The sequence below is a fragment of the Mixophyes fleayi genome, chromosome 6, assembly GCF_038048845.1.
Source record: "Mixophyes fleayi isolate aMixFle1 chromosome 6, aMixFle1.hap1, whole genome shotgun sequence".
Lineage (NCBI taxonomy): Eukaryota > Metazoa > Chordata > Amphibia > Anura > Limnodynastidae > Mixophyes > Mixophyes fleayi.
In genome coordinates this window covers 5,037,556-5,044,449 of record NC_134407.1, presented here as the reverse complement: position 1 = coordinate 5,044,449, position 6,894 = coordinate 5,037,556, and the positions used below count along the sequence as shown (strand labels likewise).

Genomic DNA, 6,894 nt, shown 5'->3' with positions numbered 1-6,894 from the left:
GAGTCTAAGGAGAGTAAGTGTCGGCGCGAAAGCTGAACTTCCGATATCGCGGCTTTGCACATGCGCGGTAGCGCGTTCTGCCCACTGGACTTCTGCCCCACTTCCACCTCCACTAGACCACCGGGGATTACAGGTACCTATAGGAACGGAGACGGAGCGTAGAGCTACACACACCAACATTTCTTGCTATACCTAATATGTCACCCCGATAACACTATTTATATGAATGGAATACATAGAAAATAAGGAAATAAATGATGACTCAGACTAATGTAATAAAGTAAATAACACATAATGCTTTGCGGTTGGTAATTTTCTTTCTTTGCACTATGTAAAAAAGATTCACAGTATAGTCAGGGCAGGATTCAAGATTTACCAATACATTGAAGTGTCAGGTCAGTACTGGTGAGAGTATGGTACTGTACCAAGGTTCTCAGTCCACAGAAACCAGGACTCCTGACAAGTAAACTACTCTATTATTTACTCTGTTTCTCTACCTGGGAGTACTACACAGGACAATGTTAATCTGTGGGAGGAGGGCCACTGTGGCTCTTGGATCATAGCTGTCTACTCTCCCAGAATGTCGGGAGACTCCCAGGATATTAGGTAGGCTAAACTCCCGCATCTCCTGTGCCTTCCATACTACAAGAAATGGTCACTGCCCTTCATAAACGGGGACAATGAGATTAGGTAATGTATTTCTGGAATAGATCTGTACTAAAAGAAATTGGTCTCCAGTACACAGATGTAGTCATTACATAGGATAATTGGCCAATGAGATTGTCCTGCACACAGAATATAACTGTGAGTCTCTCTGTGTGTATCTGTGTGTGTGTGTGTGTGTGTGTGTATCTCTCTCTGTGTCTGTGTATCTGTGTGTGTGTGTGTGTGTGTGTGGGTGTGTCTCTCTCTCTCTGTGTCTGTGTATCTGTGTGTGTGTGTGTGTGTCTGTGTGTCTCTCTGTGTCTGTGTATCTGTCTGTCTGTCTGTGTGTGTGAGTCTCTGTGTGTGTGTGTGTGTGTGTCTGTGTGTGTGTGTCTGTGTGTGTGTGTCTCTCTCTGTGTCTGTGTATCTGTCTGTGTGTGTGTGTGTGTGTGTGTGTGTGTCTGTGTGTCTCTCTGTGTCTGTGTATCTGTCTGTCTGTCTGTCTGTGTGTGTGTGTCTGTGTGTCTTTGTGTGTGCATGTGTGTGTCTGTCTGTGTGTGTGCATGTGTGTGTGTGTCTGTGTGCCCTGTGTGTGTGTGTGTGTCTGTCTGTGTGTGTGCATGTGTGTGTGTGTGTGTCTGTGTGCCCTGTGTGTGTGTGTGTGTGTGTGTGTCTGTCTGTCTGTGTGTGCATGTGTGTGTGTCTGTGTGTGTCTGTGCTTCTCTCAGTTGCCCACTTTCCCAGAATATTGGGAGAGCTCACGAGAAGGTAGGATAACCACACACGTGAGTTTGTGCTAGCATTAGGGCCGCCATCAGTAATCATGGGGCCCAGTACGGGCCGGGCCCTCCCCCCCGATGAGCGCTGCTCCCCCAAACAGAAAAACCTGAAAAATAAAATATTTAAAATATACTTACAGTTAGAGGTGTTGCAGCTGCTGCTCCGCTGCTCCTTCTCCTTCTTCTGCTTCTTCTTCTTCTTCTTCCTCTGCGGCGGAGGGAACAGTGGTGTGACGTCAGGTCACACCACACCGTCAGTGACAAAGGAGGATCACATGATCGCAGGGGCGGACCAATGATTCCCCTGCGATCATGATTGGCAGCTGCCTGGCTGTCACATGATTCCTCCACCCCTGCGATCGCATTCTGGTGCCTGGCTGTCACGGTGACAGGTTGAAGACATCAGCGCAGAGTCGCGGAGACCAGTGGACTGTAAGACAGCGGGCCCCCAGGTAAGTTTGTGTTGAGCTGTTGTACCGGGCCCCCTGGAGAGCCCGGGCCCGGTACAACAGTACCCCCTGTACCTCCCTGATGGCGGCCCTGGCTAGCATAGGCGCACTAGTCAGTATATGCATATATCAAGGAACTAAGTGAGTCAGCACAAGGCTTATATTACAATTAAGTCACTTATTAAAGTTTGATAGATTTTTGATATTTAAAGAATTTAGGGCCAATGTATCAAGCTCTATGAATGCTATAAAATAGGGATTTTTTTTCACCTTGCGCTATTTATACAACCAGTTACCATAAGCACAACCCTGTTACACATACAGATTCTGGTGACGTGCCACCTATACACAAACTACACACAAAGATAAAAGTTCCAACTGGTGCTGCAGGACACGCTCCTGGGCGGTACTAGGTACTAGATACGCCCACGGCTAGAGCTAGACACGCCCTTTGGACAGAGCAGGACACGCCCCCTTTGACAGTGCGCTGCGTCTAGGTGCTACTTGCACAATCTCCCTGAAATTAATTTTTCAAAAGTAGTCAAGTATGTCTCAGATAAGCCTTTATTTACAGTTTATGTGATATGTATTCCCTTATCTGCATCCTCTCAGCACACGTTTATTTAACTGTGCTTTCCTATCTGAGAAACATCCATTCTTTTTATTTTAATATAAATACATGTTTATACATATCTCACAAGAATCTTTCTTTAGGACCCCCAATTCACCGGTCATTTTATAGTTTATTACAGCTTACAGGTTGAGTGTTAATGTTTTTGAATGTTAGTAGCTGTATTTTAGTGTCCCTCAATAGCCTATTGACATGTTGGGAGGTTTGGTTTATACGTCAAATTAAAAAACAAAGACCCATACATTAGGAACCATGTGCATTCACAAGAAAACCTCGCACGACCACTATTAGAACTTTTTTGTTTTAATATTTGTTTCTAAACTAATGACATGCAATGCCCAAAACATTGAAACATGTAAATATTGTTGGGGTCACTTTAATTAGCAAATAATGGCTGCGAGGTCATAATAGGTCATAATGTGTATAACATCATTATGATGTCATGCTGCAAAATACTATATATTAGGCCCTCTAGGCTGTTACAAGTCTAAAACAACAAAGACCAACTACCTGTTTACACAATGGTAAGTAAAGCTATGCAGAAATTACTAGCAATATAATTATTAATTATTAGAATAAACCTCTATCAACTGTGTGTAGGATTGAAGCTGACATCTATGATAGTGTAACTTTTGTGCCAACGCGAGTATGATTAATGTACTGCTAGTAGAATGTTGCTGTTGGTACTTGAATGTTAAAGAGATAGAAGTTGTCCGAGGTGTCCTTAATTATAAATGTTATTACTGCCAGGAATAAATGTATTCCAGTGATATGCATACTGGTTACTATTACATACATATTACATACTATTCACACATTGCAATGCCAAGATCTATTCATATGTATAATTTTACTATTTTTAGGACTTTGATGATCTCGATGTAATTAATTTCGACGAATATGATTGGACCAAGAAGAATGGTAAGCATAGTGGTTAAAGTTCTGTAATTGTATTAAACCCTGAATTCTTCCCCTCTGGCATTTAAAAACTATATCAATGAACAGGGACACACTTGAGCAGGAAAAATAATAATAATAATAAAAAAAAACATTCAGAAAAGGAATTTGTTAAATCTCCCCTTCTAGGAAGCAGCCACAGCCCTGGGGGGCTCACTTCTACTGTAGCCCCCAGATAGACATATTCCTATATATTAGGCTAGTTGTGGGAGAATGTTTATATTGGAAGATCAGTCAAGTGTTTTGGACCCCAGGGGGTAAATGTATCAAGCTGTGCCCATGTGCATGCTGCCACTTGTAGTCCCACAAGTATGTACTTTAAATGGTGTATTCCATCTGAAAATATTAAGTGTTGCCACATCAGATAACGTTTCTGTTTCTGTTGAATCTCGGGCGAGTTTCTGTTCTAAACAGGCAATTGGAGATCTCAATACACCAGTATGACTCTTTTTTTGCATTTTATCTATAGAAAAACCTTCTGGGACCATAATGAGCTTCTGGAAAAAACTTTTCATGAAGAACGAGTATAAAGAAACACCGTACGAACGGCTAAAGGAGCCTCCAAAGTAAGTTAAAAATCTAGTACAAATGTACACACTTCCAACCCCTTTCCCAGTGTCTTCCCCTCACAGTATATATATGTATGCCCTGCTAAAATGTCTGTAATGTGCACATGGCTCCCTAGACCTTTGTCATTTACCAGGTTTCTCTTCATTTTGCAGGAAGAACTCCAAGAAAAAGAGGAACAAGAGGCATGCTAAGTAACACCTAAGCATCAGAGAGCCGCCCGCCTTTGTAATCAGTGAAGTAATGCTGCGGAGAGAGTACCCACCTTGTTCAGGTGTAAGTACGGGCTAATCCCCATACTTGCACCTGAAGAAGGCAGGTACTCCCTCCGCAGCAACACCACCCTTCACTCCACCAAAATTCACTCCACCAGGATGGGACCCCTACCGATACCAAAGACGGCACGTACCAACAGCGTCACATACCAAAGGCGGCACGTACCAACAGTGGCACGTATCATCATCAACCGTTAGACTCTGGATCCTACCCTACCTAACCGTGATATAACCACTGAGCCCTTGTTTCCTCCCCACCATCAAATAAAAAGCAATTCCAATATGTGGGACTGGTTCTTTAGATGGATGAGTGTAGTAGTGTAGTATACAACACATATTGTCCATGCTGATAGTGTGTCCGGGATGCAGTGTTATGGTGCTGTGTGTGTCTTGATATGACTCAGGTCTTGCAGGTGAGTGGGAGCTAGGTGGGAATGACTGAATATGCAGCAGCTGTGAGTGGGCTTGTGGATGTGGAGGGATAAGAATGTGTGGGAAGTAATATACTGAGGGAATGGTCTTTAAAGTGTTTGTGCGTGGGGGGAGGGGTAATAGTATTAATGAGGGGAGACACAACGGGGTGGCGCTGATGTGCCATTGAGAAACATTATTGGGGAAGTAACTGTAACAGGGGTGAATTGGGAACTGAAAGAGGCCCTGGAAAGAATTCTTGAACTGGCCTCATGTGGGCGGGACCAAATCAGCTGTAGGTGGGGCCACAACAAAAGTAGGCGGGATTTAGAACTACTAGAATTTGGTTGCAGTAACATTTAGGAAACCCCATATGTGATGACTTAAGACACAGTGGGTCATTTCTAAAGCAATGCAGGAAAATGCTGCCAGTCCTGTGTTATAAAATGACATGAATCCTTTTACATGATCTACGACTGGTTTATACCTCTGTGCTCCAACTTGTTTAGTTGTTACTAACACATACTTCCAATATTCCCTTCATAGAAACATATGTGACTGCGTTTAATAAGTTTAACTATTACGTAACATGTTGGCACAATCGTATCTGATCAGTCTGCCAGAGCAGCATATGAGACCTCACCGCTCTGTAGCATCTTCCCCTGACGTCATGAGATGCAAACTACCAGACAAACCTCTCTCTTTAATATATAAAATGTGCCCTGTGTGTGCTTCAAAAAATGCTTTAGACATAATCCTTATAATAAATGACTATTATCCATTGCGATCACCACAAAAGGGAAATGCTTCAAGTATCTGCAAGAAAACACTATTTTTTAAACAATTGTGTATGAGCCCTATATGTGCCCAGTGATTGGGGGTGGTTTGAATTAATAACAGTGCAGGGAGGGTTGGCAGACAATGGTATAAGTGAAGGGAAGAGCTAATCCAAGGGTTTGCTGGTGATATAGTATTTACAAAGGAGGAAGGATTAATGATAGTGTCAGTGCAATGTGGGCTGGTCATATATTCAACAAAGTGATCTGAGAATGGGACCAGTGCAAGGTAGGAGGAGGCAATGGAATCAATGCATGAACCACTAAAGTATCACCAGATCTGGAATAAGGCTCTGGGGGGCCCAGGGCACTTAACCAGGGGCAGGGGCGGATTGGGAACTTAAAGTGGCCCTGGAAAAAATTATTGAAGTGGCCTTGTGTGGGCGGGTCCAAATCAACTGTGGGTGGGGCCAACACAAAAGTAGGCGGGATTTAAAACTACTGGAATTCGGTTGTAGTAACATGTAGGAAAACCTATATGTGATGACTTAAGACACAGTGGGTCATCATTTCTAAAGCAAAGCAGGGAAAAAGCTGCCAGTCCTGTGCTATAAAAATACATGACATCTTTTACATTATCTGAGACTGATTTATGCCTCTGTGCTTCAACTTGTTTAGTTGCTACTAACACATTCTTTCAAAATTCCCTTCGTAGAAACATATCTGACTTTGTTTAATAAGTTTAACTATTACGAAACATGTTGGCAGAATCCTATTTGATCAGTCTGCCAGAGCAGCATATGAGCACCGCACCGCTGCATCTTTCCCTGACATCATGAGCTGTAACTACCAGCCAAATCTCTCTTTAATATTTAAAAATGTGCACTGTGTGTTTCAAAAATTGCATCAAAAATAATCCTTATAATAAATAAATGGCTATCAAGCGGGATCACCAGAAAAGTAAAATGCTTCAAGCATCTGCAAGAAATCACTTCTTTGGTTACAATTATGTATGAGTCCTAAATGTGCCCAGTGATTGGTGGTGGTTTGATTTAATAACAGTGCAAGGAGGGTTGGCAGACAATGGTATAAGTGAAGAGAGCTAATCCAAGGGTTTGCTGGTGATATAGTAAGTTTAAAGGAGGCAGGATTAATGATATTGTCAGTGTAACGTGCGCTGGTCATATGTTCTACAAAGTGATCTGAGAATGGGACCAGTGCAAGGTAGGAGGAGGCAATGGAATCAAGGCGAGAACCACTAAAGTATCGCTAGAGCTGGGATAAGGCTCTGGGGGGCCCGGGGCACTTAAGACAGGGGGGTTATTATATATGACAAATAAACAGGCAAAACTGTGTGCACTACTGTTAGGTACACGCAGCTCTGCCTTCACAAGTAGTACAGTG

The 6,894-nt window shown here is 42.8% G+C and overlaps 1 long non-coding RNA gene across 1 annotated transcript; it reads left to right on the top strand.

Moving 5' to 3' along the window:
• The first annotated feature begins 1,731 nt into the window (after positions 1-1,731).
• Positions 1,732-4,311, top strand: LOC142160157 (uncharacterized). Its single transcript, XR_012693075.1, has 4 exons — positions 1,732-1,876; positions 3,368-3,425; positions 3,931-4,027; positions 4,184-4,311. It is a non-coding gene; the product is annotated as an uncharacterized LOC142160157 (long non-coding RNA).
• Positions 4,312-6,894: the final 2,583 nt, after the last annotated feature.